The sequence below is a fragment of the Leuresthes tenuis genome, unplaced genomic scaffold (assembly GCF_036924035.1).
Source record: "Leuresthes tenuis unplaced genomic scaffold, fLeuTen1.0.hap1 SCAF_1, whole genome shotgun sequence".
Lineage (NCBI taxonomy): Eukaryota > Metazoa > Chordata > Actinopteri > Atheriniformes > Atherinopsidae > Leuresthes > Leuresthes tenuis.
The window spans coordinates 5,554,228-5,569,963 of record NW_027325355.1 but is presented as its reverse complement, the minus strand read 5'-3'; the positions used below and the strand labels follow the sequence as shown (position 1 = coordinate 5,569,963).

The 15,736-nt window shown below is 42.1% G+C and overlaps 1 protein-coding gene, 6 non-coding genes and 3 pseudogenes across 7 annotated transcripts in view; all 10 read left to right on the top strand.

Moving 5' to 3' along the window:
* LOC140301715 (NLR family CARD domain-containing protein 3-like) overlaps nt 1–15,736 on the top strand; it is a 483,071-nt gene that overhangs the window by 108,549 nt on the left and 358,786 nt on the right. The window lies entirely within an intron of this gene.
* Nucleotides 142–260, top strand: LOC140297831 (5S ribosomal RNA). Its single transcript, XR_011913531.1, has one exon. It is a non-coding gene; the product is annotated as a 5S ribosomal RNA (ribosomal RNA).
* LOC140298791 (5S ribosomal RNA) lies at nt 530–648 on the top strand. The gene has a single exon (XR_011914399.1). It is a non-coding gene; the product is annotated as a 5S ribosomal RNA (ribosomal RNA).
* Nucleotides 918–1,036, top strand: LOC140310287 (5S ribosomal RNA; annotated as a pseudogene).
* On the top strand, nt 1,306–1,424 carry LOC140298339 (5S ribosomal RNA). The gene has a single exon (XR_011913996.1). It is a non-coding gene; the product is annotated as a 5S ribosomal RNA (ribosomal RNA).
* LOC140298391 (5S ribosomal RNA) lies at nt 1,694–1,812 on the top strand. The gene has a single exon (XR_011914043.1). It is a non-coding gene; the product is annotated as a 5S ribosomal RNA (ribosomal RNA).
* LOC140292261 (5S ribosomal RNA) lies at nt 2,082–2,200 on the top strand. The gene has a single exon (XR_011912530.1). It is a non-coding gene; the product is annotated as a 5S ribosomal RNA (ribosomal RNA).
* On the top strand, nt 2,470–2,588 carry LOC140300218 (5S ribosomal RNA; annotated as a pseudogene).
* LOC140297830 (5S ribosomal RNA) lies at nt 2,858–2,976 on the top strand. The gene has a single exon (XR_011913530.1). It is a non-coding gene; the product is annotated as a 5S ribosomal RNA (ribosomal RNA).
* On the top strand, nt 3,246–3,364 carry LOC140285322 (5S ribosomal RNA; annotated as a pseudogene).

Genomic DNA, 15,736 nt, shown 5'->3' with positions numbered 1-15,736 from the left:
AGTTTCAACTGCAGGTAATAATCACATCAGGGATGAAGATGTGCCCACTACATATCAGCCTTTCTCTGCAATTATCTGGTTACATAGAGTAACCGTATGATTCCAGTACCTATATAATGCACATTGTTCACAGATACTGTTGCTTACGGCCACACCACCCTGAATATACCTGACCTCGTCTGATCTCGGAAGCCAAGCAGGGTTGGGCCTGGTTAGTACTTGGATGGGAGACTGCTTTGGAATACCAGGTGCTGTAAGCTTTTTCTCTTCTCTCTACCACCTGCATGTCTTTTGTTGCAACGTCTGATCACCATGTGACACATGAGGAAGTTGATCATCTTCAGCTGCTGCTGCTTTGTTGGCAGACACGAAGTGATCTGAGAGTCTCAGTTTCAACTGCAGGTAATAATCACATCAGGGATGAAGATGTGCCCACTACATATCAGCCTTTCTCTGCAATTATCTGGTTACATAGAGTAACCGTATGATTCCAGTACCTATATAATGCACATTTGTGACAGACATTGTTGCTTACAGCCACACCACCCTGAATTTGCCCGACTTCGTCTGATCTCGGAAGCCAAGCAAGGTTGGGCCTGGTTAGTACTTGGATGGGAGACCGCTTGGGAATACCAGGTGCTGTAAGCTTTTTCTCTTCTCTCTACCACCTGCATGTCTTTTGTTGCAACGTCTGATCACCCTGTGACACATGAGGAAGTTGGTCATCTTCAGCTGCTGCTGCTTTGTTGGCAGACACGAAGTGATCTGAGAGTCTCAGTTTCAACTGCAGGTAATAATCACATCAGGGATGAAGATGTGCCCACTACATATCAGCCTTTCTCGGCAATTATCTGGTTACATAGAGTAACCGTATGATTCCAGTACCTATATAATGCACATTGTTCACAGATATTTTTGCTTACGGCCACACCACCCTGAACATGCCCAACCTCGTCTGATCTCAGAAGCCAAGCAAGGTTGGGCCTGGTTAGTACTTGGATGGGAGACCGCTTGGGAATACCAGGTGCTGTAAGCTTTTTCTCTTCTCTCTACCACCTGCATGTCTTTTGTTGCAACGTCTGATCACCCTGTGACACATGAGGAAGTTGGTCATCTTCAGCTGCTGCTGCTTTGTTGGCAGACACGAAGTGATCTGAGATTCTAAGTTTCAACTGCAGATAATAATCACGACAGGGAAGAAGATGTGCCCACTACAAGTTAGCCTTTCTCTGCAATTACCTGGTTACATAGTGTAACCGTATGATTCCAGTACCTATATAATGCACATTATTCACAGATGTTGTTGCTTACGGCCACACCACCCTGAAAATGCCTGACCTCGTCTGATCTCGGAAGCCAAGCAGGGTTGGGCCTGGTTAGTACTTGGATGGGAGACCGCTTGGCAATACCAGGTGCTGTAAGCTTTTTCTCTTCTCTCTACCACATTCATGTCTTTTGTTGCAACGTCTGATCACCCTGTGACACATGAGGAAGTTGGTCATCTTCAGCTGCTGCTGCTTTGTTGGCAGACACGAAGTGATCTGAGAGTCTCAGTTTCAACTAAAGGTAGTAATCATATCAAGGATGAAGATATGCCCACTACATATCAGCCTTTCTTGGCAATTATCTGGTTACATAGAGTAACCGTATGATTCCAGTACCTATATAATGCACATTGTTCACAGATATTGTTGCTTACGGCCACACCATCCTGAACATGCCCGACCTCGTCTGATCTCGGAAGCCAAGCAGGGTTGGGCCTGGTTAGTACTTGGATGGGAGACTACTTGGGAATACCAGGTACTGTAAGCTTTTTCTCTTCTCTCTAGCACCTGCATGTCTTTTGTTGCAACGTCTGATCACCCTGTGACACATGAGGAAGTTGGTCATCTTCAGCTGCTGCTGCTTTGTTGGCAGACACGAAGTGATCTGAGAGTCTCAGTTTCCGCTGGAGAGAATATTCACGACAGGGAAGAAGATGTGCCCAATACGCATCAGCCTTTCTCGGCAATTATCTGGTTACATAGAGGAACCGTATGATTCCAGTACCTATATAATGCACATTGTTAACAGATATTTTTGCTTACGGCCACACCACCCTGAAAATGCCTGACCTCGTCTGATCTCAGAAGCCAAGCAGGGTTGGGCCTGGTTTGTACTTGGATGGGAGACTACTTGGGAATACCAGGTGCTGTAAGCTATTTCTCTTCTCTCTACCACCTGCATGTCTTTTGTTGCAACGTCTGATCACCCTGTGACACATGAGGAAGTTGGTCATCTTCAGCTGCTGTTGCTTTGTAGGCAGACACGAAATGATCTGAGAGTCTCAGTTTCAACTGCAGGTAATAATCACATCAGGGATGAAGATGTGCCCACTACATATCAGCCTTTCTCTGCAATTATCTGGTTACATAGAGTAACCGTATGATTCCAGTACCTATATAATGCACATTTGTGACAGACATTGTTGCTTACAGTCACACCACCCTGAATATGCCAGACCTCGTCTGATCTCGGAAGCCAAGCAGGGTTGGGCCTGGTTAGTACTTGGATGGGAGACCACTTGGGAATACCAGGTGCTTTAAGCTTTTTCTCTTCTCTCTACCACATGCATGTCTTTTGTTGCAACGTCTGATCACCCTGTGACACATGAGGAAGTTGGTCATCTTCAGCTGCTGCTGCTTTGTTGGCAGACACGAAGTGATCTGAGAGTTTCAGTTTCAACTGCAGGTAATAATCACATCAGGGATGAAGATGTGCCCACTACATATCAGCCTTTCTCGGCAATTATCTGGTTACATAGTGTAACCGTATGATTCCAGTACCTATATAATGCACATTGTTCACAGATATTGTTGCTTACGGCCACACCACCCTGAATATACCTGACCTCGTCTGATCTCGGAAGCCAAGCAGGGTTGGGCCTGGTTAGTACTTGGATGGGAGACTGCTTTGGAATACCAGGTGCTGTAAGCTTTTTCTCTTCTCTCTACCACCTGCATGTCTTTTGTTGCAACGTCTGATCACCCTGTGACACATGAGGAAGTAGGTCATCTTCAGCTGCTGCTGCTTTGTTGGCAGACACGAAGTGATCTGAGAGTCTCAGTTTCAACTGCAGGTAATAATCACATCAGGGATGAAGATGTGCCCACTACATATCAGCCTTTCTCGGCAATTATCTGGTTACATAGAGTAACCGTATGATTCCAGTACCTATATAATGCACATTTGTCACAGACATTGTCGCTTACAGTCTCACCACCCTGAATATGCCCGACCTTGTCTGATCTCGGAAGCCAAGCAGGGTTGGGCCTGGTTAGTACTTGGATGGGAGACCGCTTGGGAATACCAGGTGCTTCAAGCTTTTTCTCTTCTCTCTACCACCTGCATGTCTTTTGTTGCAACGTCTGATCACCCTGTGAAGTTAAGCAGGGTCGGGCCTGGTTAGTACTCGGTTGTTCTACTGTACTTCTCTACAAAAACCAAAGAGGAAGCTGCTGTCCCATCAAAATTCAACGTCTTCAAGATCAAAAAAGAAGTCCAGTTGCTCTTATGAATACTCTCCATCATTTCAGTTTATTTCTGACATTCAGCTTTTCATAGCACATGATGACTGTGTTGAAAATATGTGCAACAATGTAAACCACCAAGATATTCTGAATAATAATTGTATTTATTTTCACTGAGGCTTGTGTAAACCACAGACTGTATTTAGTGTAAACTGTGTTTTCATTCCTGAGCTGATCTCATTCACCTGATGACACTCCTTAACTGTCACTGTTGAAAAATCCCTCCAATTATTTATAGTTTAGATAGAAATTGTTAGAAACGTTTGTTTTTAATGTCCCTCATCAGGATGTAGAGTAATTACTGTGGTGAAGGAGTTTGTCCAAGTTTGTGGTTGAGTTAATGTCTGAAATCATGGGGGATGGATGGTAACATCACCGTCCTTTTGTCTTTCAGATCAGTGCAACTCCTTCAGGTCTTTGGTTGCATGGATGTTATTATCATGCAGGAGTCTTGAGGTCAGAGGTCAGTTTGGGATCTGTCTGAAGCCTCAGTTGAAAGAAACAGAGTCGTTATATTCTATCACCATCTGGAGCCTCCACTTTTTGTCTTCTACATCTTTGCCTGTCCCCACACAGGTTACATTTCAGACCTCAACCATCTGAGCTGTGAAACATCTTCTGCTTCAGATGCTCATCACAGATAGAAGTTCTGACAGGATCTCCCACTCCTCCATTATAGATGTACAGAAATCCCTGCAGTGGTTTAGAGTTCAGGGTTTTGGGGGCATCAGATGGACCGTGATGTTGTCAGAGTACAGTCACGTTATTTCAGGTTAATATATTAAAGCCACTTTTTCTCTCACGTTCATCCCTCTGTCCAGATAAAAATGATGCTTTTCTCCGCTTAATAACTGAGCTCATCAGAGGTAAAAGTAATCCTGCCTCCTCAGTTTAAATCCCCTCACTGACCAGGATGTATATAGACTTAGCTGCATAACAGCATGATCATAAAATAAAGCCTTTATCAGCACCTCAGACTGCAGCCTAACATGAAATGTTATCTGAGCCGCACAGAAATCACTGATCTGCTCAGCTGGGTTTTCTCACTTCTGAACAGATGTTTGCTGTGAAGCGTTTTGTTGTTTCCTGCCAACTGAAAAAGGCTGGAAAAGAAGTCATTCTGCTGTTTTATGCTGTTTGTGTTTTCAGTGTGGACAAGAGTGGACAAAACACCACAGGAACTCCATCTTAAGATGCAGCTTATTTTATACACAGAGACAAAGAGACAAAGAGGGTTTCTATCAGACTCAGCCTGAAGACACCAGTCAGCATACAGAGCTCGATAGATAGATTATGATCAAACATGTCTGATGCAGTCAGTTTGCAGGTTAGGGGTCAGCTCTGCAGGTTTTTACCTCTTCTGAAGTCCAACAGCCGTATGAGAGCTCATGTTTCATGTCACGCACTTGAATGCATCAGTCTGAAGATTCAGGTGAGCATTTCAGCAGAAGATCATGATTTATGAATTTCAAGCTGCTGCAGAGCAGGGCTGATTATATAAATATAAATGAAAAGCATGAAAATACTAAGAAACAGCAACATTTACATTTCCTGTACAGCTGCCTGCTAAAAGTATCGGACAATGTTGATCTGATAGATTCAGAGAAACCAATTTTCTTCATGTTGAGCTTTAAGTGGAAGGTTAATGAATTTATCTTTCCCTTCAACAGAGAACAAATAAGAATTCAACAACCCCTTGAACAATCCTGCCTGGATTGAGGTGAAACCAGCACCAGAGCTGCCTTCTTAAAATATTCATGTGACATCACACTGGATCCAAACACAGCAAACACATATCTGTTAGTGTCAGAGGGGAACAGAAAAGTGACAGTAATGAGACAACCTCAGTCTTATTCTGCTCATCCAGACAGATTCACGGAATGGTGTCAGGTCCTGAGCAGAGAGAGTCTGACTGGACGCTGTTACTGGGAGGTGGAGAGGAGAGGGGGAGGAGCTGATGTAGCAGTCGCATACAAGAACATCAGCAGAACAGGGAATGAATGTGGATTTGGACGTAATGACAAATCTTGGGCATTAAAATGTTCCCAAAACAGTTTTGAATTTTGGTCCAACAAGTTGAAAGCCTCCATCTCAGGTCCTCAGTCCTCCAGAGTAGGAGTGTACCTGGATCACAGAGCAGGTATTCTGTCCTTCTACAGCGTCTCTGAAGCCATGACTCTCCTCCACAGAGTCCAGACCACATTCACTCAGCCGCTCTATGCTGGAGTTAGGATTGGATGGACTGGAGCCACAGCTGAGCTGTGTGAAGTGAAATAAAGGTATTCAGTCAGTTTGTTGCTGAGAGTTCATTGCTGTGATGTCTCTGCGCTGCTGTTCTGTTGTTTATTTGCTGCTTTTTCCTGTTTGTGCAGCCATGGAGGATATCACTGCTAATGCTGAGTTTTATTCACAGAAAGATTTCTCCACATGAAAATCTAAACTTCTCTGAGCTCTGAATGTTAGTTGAATCCTTGTGTTGATGTGTTTGTATGTTGTTGTTTCTCTTCCACTTCATGGAGCCAAACAGAGAAATCAGCAGACCTTCCTTTATCACAGATTCTTTTCACATCTCATCACTTTGTAAATGTGAAAATAATTCTGCAGTTAAACTTACTTTGATCTGTTTCAGAGATCAAATGTTGCTGCTGCTTTGAAAACTCTCAGTAATGATCTACTTGGTAACCCAGAAACTAAATGTTCTGATTCTGGATGTTTTTCTGGAAATAATAAATTGTGGATTCATCCTGATCATGAATTGTGTTTCTGTGAAAATGGGAGTGAGGCTGTCACACCACCAGCATCCCTCATGGTGGCAACACACGGCTGCAACAAGTAACTGCTTTGTTTCAGAGATATTTGTTGAAAGCCATCTGTGGCTGGAAGAGTTGCTTTGGTTCAGGATCATATTCTGGGTTTCACCTGTTTGCTCACAAACGCTTCAAACTTGTTTCTGAACGTGTTCTGAGATGTTGGAAGAAACTCAGAAAACAAAAAGAACGACATGAAACTTCAAAGTGATTCAAATCAAAGCTAAATGTAACAATATTATATGATGTCAGTCATTACAGGAGATGTCATTTGTTCTCAGAGGCAAGAAGTGGACGAAGAATTCTTGGACAAAAGTCACAGAATCAGAACCACAGAGATTTTGTTTCAGGTAAAAACTGTAGATTTACTTTTGATTTTACTCAAATTACAAAAACATTCATATGAAAACATATTTGAATGTAAAAAATAGAATAAATGAGGCAGAATGGCACACTTTGGAATAACGTGTTATGGAATGATTAAAGGTGATGTGTGTGATCTTACATCATATTCTATGATCTGATTCTGTTCTTTCTGATGTTTTTTAGTATTAGTCTGAATGTGCTGAAGTTATCAGATGAATGTAGTGGACTAAAAGGTACAACAGAGTCTCTGAATGTGGTGGAGCACAAATAGAAAGTAGCACAAGCTAAAAATACTGAAAACATTGTAATTATGTTCAGTATATTTAGTCACTTTCTGCTGCTGTCAGCGATGGACTTTTCAAAGAAATCTGACTCAGCTCTGATCATTAATGAGAATATGATGAAGAAAGGATCATGTCATCCAAATGAATTAAAAGGTTTTGTGGTGGGGCTGAGAACTGTTTAACTCTCATTGTTCTGTTCCACGTATTGTTTTTGGATCGTCACAGGTACGAGTTTGGGTGGAGCGGGTCAGAGTAAAGTGGAGTTTCCAGCAGACTCCTCAGTTTCAGTCGGGTTTGGAGACCACAGATGGAGAGGTGACTGCGCTGTTTGGTCTGCCACTTATTGATAAAGTTAAAGTTCACAAAAAAACAAACAATAACAGGAAGAAGTTCCCTGAAAGCAGCATCAGTGTTACAGGTTGTGAGTCCTGTGAACAAACTGACACAGTGTGATATTACAGATGTTTAAATATCTCTTTTCTCATGTCGTCCTGCAGGTTCACAGCTGAAATCTGAAAACTAACACAAGAGGACGCCTTCATCCTGCTCACAGGGATGTAGAGGAGGTTTAAGCTCCTGTTCTGTTCATTCAGACTGAACTCTGCCTGTGTTCTGCTCACTTTGACTCAGAACATCTTTGCTGATTTTAAGTCGTAATACAGACATATTACCTAAAGTCTCTTTCAACTATTCACAGCTTGTAGGCCTCATTGAACTGAGTTTATACAACTAATTTCAATAAACCCAAGAACACCCTCAGACAGATACTGGTTCATTCAAAGGATTAAACGCCCGAACACAAACTGGGTGGTGTTGTGTATGCAGTGCAGCAAAGACCTCTTTATAGGAGAGACCAAACAACAGCTGCACGAGCGCATGGCACAACATAGGAGAGCCACCTCTTCAGGTCAAACTCAGCAGTGCACCTACATCTCAAGAAGAAGGGACACTCTTTTGAGGACAGTAATGTCCACATTCTGGACAGAGAAGACAGATGGTTTGAGAGAGGAGTCAAGGAAGCCATCATCACTGGAATCACACAGTCTTAAAGTGGAGCTTCTTCTTCTTATGTTTCTATGCAGCTGAACACTCACATCATGATGATGACTGACGTGTGTAGAAATCCTGCTCTTCAGCACATTTCATTTCACATCCAACGAGGTTTAAAGTTCATATTTTTCAGCTTTGATGCTGCTTCCACATCTCTTATTGTCTGTAATGCAGCTTCAGCTGTTATTTGATGTATTTTGTTGAAACATGTGATCACCTCATGACACATCAGGAAGTTGATCAGCTTCAGCTGACAAGACATCTCAGTTTCTTTTTGGCTCTCAGTCTCCATGTTGCTGATCCTGGATCTTCTGAGATGTTCCAGGTCATTGTTGGCTTTGATCCTCATACCTTTGCTTTTGCATTTGACACAGCCTATATCATGCCAACGTTCATTTGGGGCTGCGGTTTTTCATTTAGTTTCAGACTTGTTCTTGGATTCAAATGTTGATGAGTTTCTGTGACAGATAGGCCCAAGTCCCCCTGAAACCATGTAAATCAAATGGAAGGAAGGATAGTTTTCCATTTAATGTAAAGTTATCCTGAAGAGAATAAATATGACCACAGACCATGAGCACCGGCCTCCCCAAGGGGTGTGTTCTCTCCCAGGTGCTCCTCTCCACATACACAACTGCATAAGCCTCGAGAAGCACCTGGTATTCCCAGGCAGTCTCCCATCCAAGTACTAACCAGGCCCAACCCTGCTTTGCTTCCAAGAACACGCCTGATCTTGGAAGCTAAGCAGTTCTTGGAAGTTCCACTCCCGGACCCCTTACATATTTAAATGTTTTTTTTTTAAGTTTATCAGGTTTCCTCGCAAGGCAGCAACAGTAGCAAGACATATATACACAACACCTGGCGCTGTGCAGCATCCTCTTTTTTTAAACCAAAATAATTCCACACCACTGAGGCACTACTCCTCTTTGACACTAAAGTTTCTTTAGGCTGTCATGGTTGTGCCTGAGGCCATCATCGTTTTGGTCAGTTGATTTTTTTTTTTTTTTACTTAAATTGGAACATATGTGATTAGAAAAATCAAATTTTTTCAAAGTGCGATTTTATTGCAAATGCTATTAATTGTTCAGCCCTAACCGAAACCACCCTTACCCACACAATGTATCAATTATGTATCAAAGGATTATGGAGATGAGGAAGCAGATGACGTCATAAGATGCAGCTAGACTTCACATCAAACTTAAATGATATATTGCTTCTACAGATGTTGTCTGTTTGTGAATCTTAACTTAAAAAAAAACCAAACATGTTCAGTACAACAGAATAAAACATGTTTCTACTTTCAAACAGATTGCATATCTGTTCTTCAACTCACAATTGATGCCATGTTTCTCTTGAACAGTGGGAGATCTGTCCACAGTTAAAACAATCCTAACAAAAAATAAAGCACTTTCAATCGTTCTTCAAACTTGTGCTACCCACAGAACATTCAGAGCAAAAGTCCTGACAAGAGAAGGTGGTAATCCACTCCAATTGTTAATTTGAACAAATGAAAGGCTTTTGATTGGTAGTGCCTGTTGCTGCTCCCAGGTGAATGTTTTCTCATCTTGTTGATTCAAACTAGTGGTTCAACGGATCGTCATTGATCCACGATATGCAGATTGATTTATGAAAAAAAAAAAAAAAAAAAGTTCATGCGCATGTTCAGTCCACTCACAGCGTGGCGAGCGGAGGAACGGAGGAGCTTGAACGCCCTGCGTCATTTAAGTCCCCTGTATGGGGAAAAGAGGTTAGTGGATAAAACCATTACGGTGTGTAGGCACTGTGGCACAAGAAAGTCAAATAATAGTGGAAACGCATAAAGCATGGCCACGTATTTGAAGCAACATCACCCCAGTGTTTCACTGACAGGAGTGAAAACGGAGGCTGCTCAACAACGGCATATCACCGCGGCAATTATGCAGTCCCATGTTGCACAATCCAACCGGGTTAAAGCCATCGCAAACGGTATGGGTGTGTTTATAGGAAGGAAATATGCCTTTTAATGTTGCACTTTAAGTTGTTTTCCATTAATTATGTTAAAAAGAAGATATGATGCCTTGTGCACACTAAGATGCTTTTATATATTTTAATTTAATTATTTAAAAGTGTTAATAAACAAAAAGATTAAACTTATGTTTATATTTTTTTTTTTTTTTTGCTGATACAAAAAATGATCCGATCCATGACTCTGATCCGCGAACCGTGAGATTTTTGATCCGTTGCACCCCTAATTTAAACCAATCATTTATCTGCAGCGACTACACTGGTGTCTCTTCAGGTTAGATAATTGAGTGAAAGCTGCTCCACACTGACCACAGCTGTAAGGTTTTTCTCCTGTGTGAATACGTTGGTGTGTCTTTAGACTAGATAATTGAGTGAAAGCTGCCCCACACTGACCACAGCTGTATGGTTTCTCTCCTGTGTGAATACGTTGGTATGTCTTTAGATCAGATAATTGAGTGAAAGCTGCCCCACACTGACCACAGCTGTAAGGTTTTTCTCCTGTGTGAATATGTTGGTGTGTCTTAAGACAGGAAAATGTAGTGAAAGCTGCTCCACACTGACCACAGCTGTAAGGTTTCTCTCCTGTGTGAATACGTTGGTGTCTCTTCAGGTTAGATAATTGAGTGAAAGCTGCTCCACACTGACCACAGCTGTAAGGTTTTTCTCCTGTGTGAATACGTTGGTGTGTCTTTAGACTAGATAATTGAGTGAAAGCTGCCCCACACTGACCACAGCTGTATGGTTTCTCTCCTGTGTGAATACGTTGGTATGTCTTTAGATCAGATAATTGAGTGAAAGCTGCCCCACACTGACCACAGCTGTAAGGTTTTTCTCCTGTGTGAATATGTTGGTGTGTCTTAAGACAGGAAAATGTAGTGAAAGCTGCTCCACACTGACCACAGCTGTAAGGTTTCTCTCCTGTGTGAATACGTTGATGTGTCTTAAGATGGGAAGATGTAGCGAAAGCTGCCCCACACTGACCACAGCTGTAAGGTTTCTCTCCTGTGTGAATACGTTGGTGTGTCTTAAGACGGGAAAATGTAGTGAAAGTTGCTCCACACTGACCACAGCTGTAAGGTTTCTCTCCTGTGTGAATACGTTGGTGTGTCTTCAGATTAGATAATTGAGTGAAAGCTGCCCCACACTGACCACAGCTGTAAGGTTTCTCTCCAGTATGAAGCCTGTGATGATACCTCAGCTGTGACGATCTTTTGAAAACTTTCCCACAGTGCTTACAGCAGTGCCATCTTGATCCCTCTTTGGCTATAAGTTTCTGCAATGACAGACAGGAAGAAGAATGAGATTTTTTTCAAAGCCAAAGTCAGCTTCATTGTCAATTGTGTAATTCATAGACATATTTACTTTCGGTCTCTCTAACAACACAGTAAAATAAAATAAAACTGAATAAAAAAAAGTCTTAATATAAGAAAATATTAAAAGTATAAGGATAAAAAGTATCAAATATATGCTAGTATGTGCAAAAAAGTAGCAAAAACAATAAGCTATAAGTATAAAATGTAAGTACAAATAACAGACCATGTATGCAGTAATAAGGTAGAGTGCTGTGCAATGTAAAAAATATTAAGTAGTATGTAAGAGTTCACACAAAAGATTTCTCTAAGCTATCCTACACTAACCAACATATTCTAACTGGACCTTGACAGACAGAGCTGCACACATTCAGGGTTTTTTGCTTTTTTACTAATTATACTTTGTCATGATGAACTTCTGAAAAGGAACTTGTGGTACAACATTTCTAAATGATAGAAGGAAGCACAGGCTTGTCCAAGTTGTTCAATTAAAACATTATGTAGAGGTTGGGCTGAAAAAGGTTGATGACCACTGGTTTAAATCAGGAGATCCCAACCAGTCGATTGCGTTCAGAGGCGGAGTGGCCATCGGGACGACCGGGAGATTTCCCGGTTGGCCAATGAGCTCAAGAGAACCAGCCTGCAGACTGTCCTGCGCAGCCGTGTGAAGTTCATGAGCGGCCCATTGAGTTAAAACTGTTGTCAATCAAGCCTGTTCCCGTGAATATCTCCAAGATTTCCGACAGCTATGGAAGTAGTCCTGATTAACTTCCAACCAATATATATATATATATATATCTACACACATGTATATCTATCTATACACACACACATATATATATATGAATGAGATGAATGAGCGGCTGTCAGAGAAAGCGGGCAAGGTTGAAGTAGCGGATGTTCATACGGTCGAAGAGGAATCGGAATTGCATGTTAGTTTTGCTCTGTGTTACACCTGATGGAGGGAAATAAGAGAAAGGAGAAAGGAGGGCCCGAATAGGCCAGAATGAAGAAGAAGCAGATGCTGGAGGAGAGTGCATCAAAATGGTAAAAATTATGGATTTATTCCGAAACAACCAGGCGTATATTAGTGATGCAGGTGAGTTGACAGGACACATTGTTGCAAATTACCATAACATTTGAGATGAGTTCCTCAGTGGGGGCGGTGTCGTCATATCACGGTGGCTACGGCCGCACGCAAGTCCTTACATTTTGTTTGCGTAGTTGATATATGGGAGGTGGAGGGGATGGGTTTGGCCAGTTGTGGGCCGGTGCAGTCAGAATTGTCCTGGTGGATTTTTGTGTCCCACTCCGCTCCTTATCGCAGTCGAAGGTCGAAAATTGACAGCTGTCAACAGTAGCAAGCAGCTAGCGATCAGAGCAGTTACGCACTCCTAAAAGTTAACATGGCTGAGGGGAAACCGAGACCAAGACCTACCATTTTCAGGGTAAGGCCGCAACTATTGCTTCAGTCACGTCCTTGCTAAACACAAGAAGCCATTCAAAGACGGCGAAATTGTGAAGGAAGCCTTTCTCGAAGCAGCGGTATGGGCCGCACCAGTGGGTTCATTGCACTGTGCAAAGAAAGTGAATCTTCCACGGATATCTTGAATGATCATTGTATAATTCACCAGCAAGCGTTGTGTGGAAAGATTTTAAATATGAAAGACGTGATGAATATTGCAATGAAGATTTTGTGTTCAGTTCGGGCGAGGAGTCTGCAGAGAAGGCTTTTTCCATGCTCACTTAGAGGAGAATGATGCTGAGCACACAGACCTGCTGCTTCACACGGATGTGAGGTGGTTAAGCAGAGGGAAAGTTTTACCAGATTTATGGAGCTGTTCCCTGAAATCAAGAACTTCCTGAAGCTTTCAAAACATGTGGATTACCATACAAAGCCAGAGTGGCTTTTAGATGCATCTTTCCTCACTGAAAGTGAACAAGTTTAAAAGCAGGCTGCAGAGTGGTAACCTGCACAACTTCCCTCACATGCAAGTAGAAGTATAACGTTACGGTAAAGGTGTGACACAGCTTGACAGTGCACATTATCAGGAGCATGTTCAGAGCATCTTGTAAGAGTTTGAGAGGCGTTTTACTGACTTTGTATCCATCGAGCAGTCAGCCAGCTGTTATCCATTACAGTACAGGTATCGGTGTTGATGACAATGCCGTCAAAGTCAAATAACTTTTTGACCTGGAAAGCTCTGCTTTTGAGGATGAGATTCTGACATTGCAAAATGACATTGAGATCAACCTGGAGAGCATGTAGTGTTCTGGAAACTACTGGTGGAGGAGAAGTATCCCAGTCTCAGAAGATGTGCCTTGAACCTGACAGCTCTTTTTGGATCAACTTATTTGTGCAAGTCTGTGTGTGTTTGAGAGGGGTTTTGATGTGATGTGTAGTGGTTGTGTGACAACAAGAAAAAGTGTTGTGTGGTTAGTTACTGCAGGTTGGAAATGATGGGTGTGGGTTTGCGATATTGACACTGGACTGGTAGATCGCGGGAGGTTACAGAACTTGAAAAGTAGATCTTAGGTCAAAAAAGGTTGGGCACCCCTGGTTTAAATGAATAAAAGTAACAGTGGTGGTAATACATGACATTCTTTACACTAACCCTTTGTTCCAGCTTACAACCCAGAGGTCTGCAGCCATTAAGCTCAACAGCCATCAGAGAAACACTGTTTTAACTCAGCCTTCGTTTCTCTCTAAAATAACTCTTTACCCTGAGGTAGAGAGATCTACAAACCTGTCATCTAACCATTAGAAGACCCAGAAGTATTACCACCACCAGGTTTAATTCATGTAATCCAGAGACTTTAAACACAAATAATGAATATTAGCTCCTGAACATCTGAAGACTGAGAGCAGAAAATGTCCCACCACAACAATCTGGCCACTGAGTTTCTTCCAGCAGATCATTCAGCCTGCAGCACATTTTCAGTCTAAGCACATCTGTATCAGAGTGAGGAGATGCAACCAAGAAACACTTTTTCCACATTTGAAGTAAAAGCAGAACAAACGGACGATACACGGAGCCTCGACACTCGTCCTTCTGTCTTTAATGTCCTCCACACTGACCTGTAGCCCGGTGGAACCAGAGGATGAGCCGGCTCTGTTCTTGGAGGAGGGGTTTGGATCCTGGTTCTGCCGCTCCATTCTGGTCCTGGTCCTCCGACTGATGGACTCTGTCTGAAACCGTCAGTACATACAATAAGATCCAGCTGTGGCGTGCAAACCACACTAAGGACTCACTAAGGTCACAGTTCAAAATATTCAAAATTCTGTTAAATTCAGAATAGAATTTAAGATTCTTCTCCTCACATATAAAGCTCTTAATGACCGAGCTCCATCATATCTTAAAGATCTCATTGTAAAATATTTTCCTAACAGATCACTTCGCTCCCAAACTGCAGGTTTACTTGTTGTTCCCAGAGTTTCTAAAAGTAGAATGGGAGGCAGAGCCTTCAGTTATCAGGCCCCTCTCTTGTGGAATAAGCTACCAGTAAATGTCCGGGAAGCAGACACCCTTTCCACTTTTAAGATTAGGCTTAAAACTTTCCTTTTTGATAAAGCCTATAGTTAGGGATGGCTCAGGTGATCCTGAAACATCCCATAGTTAAGCTGCTATAGGCCCAGACTGCTGGGGGACCTCATCTGTCACACCTTTCTTCTTTCAAACCCCAGCAAGTCGAGGCAGATGGCCTCACTTTCTGAGTCTGGTTCTGCCAGAAGTTTCTTCCTGTTAAAAGGGAGTCGTTTCTCTCAGGACGGGAGATTGGACCGAAGACAAGTTTCGGTGCAATCTGTTGGTTTCCTTAGCTAGGTTGTTGTTTTTGAATTGGCTCTAGATTTCTAGAGCCAATTAATTGGATTGGATAATTGGATTATTTTTAAATAAATTAATTAGATTTCATTGGATTATGATAACAATGACTTTAACTCCAATCGGCTTGAATTAGACTATATTAAGTGCCTTGAGATAAAATTTGTTGTAATTTAGCGCTATATAAATAAAACTGAATTTAACTCATGAGAGTCGTGTTTGTTTCCGTCTCCATAGCGATAGCGGCGCACCAGAGAAATGTATAATCTAATTCTTTTTCAGAGCGAGAAATACAATGTGTGGGGGAGTGCGTGACTAAAGACCGATAAACGTGAATGTCACGCTCAATTAGAGTTGTCACGATACCAAAATAAGTAACCAAGATACTCTACCAGACAAAGTCTCACGGTTCCGGGTATTATCGCGATACTGCAGCCTTTTTTTTTATTATTATTATTACTATTTTTATGAACTTCAATGTATTTGTACAAGTTATAAATACTTATTAATTACGTATGTTGTTAT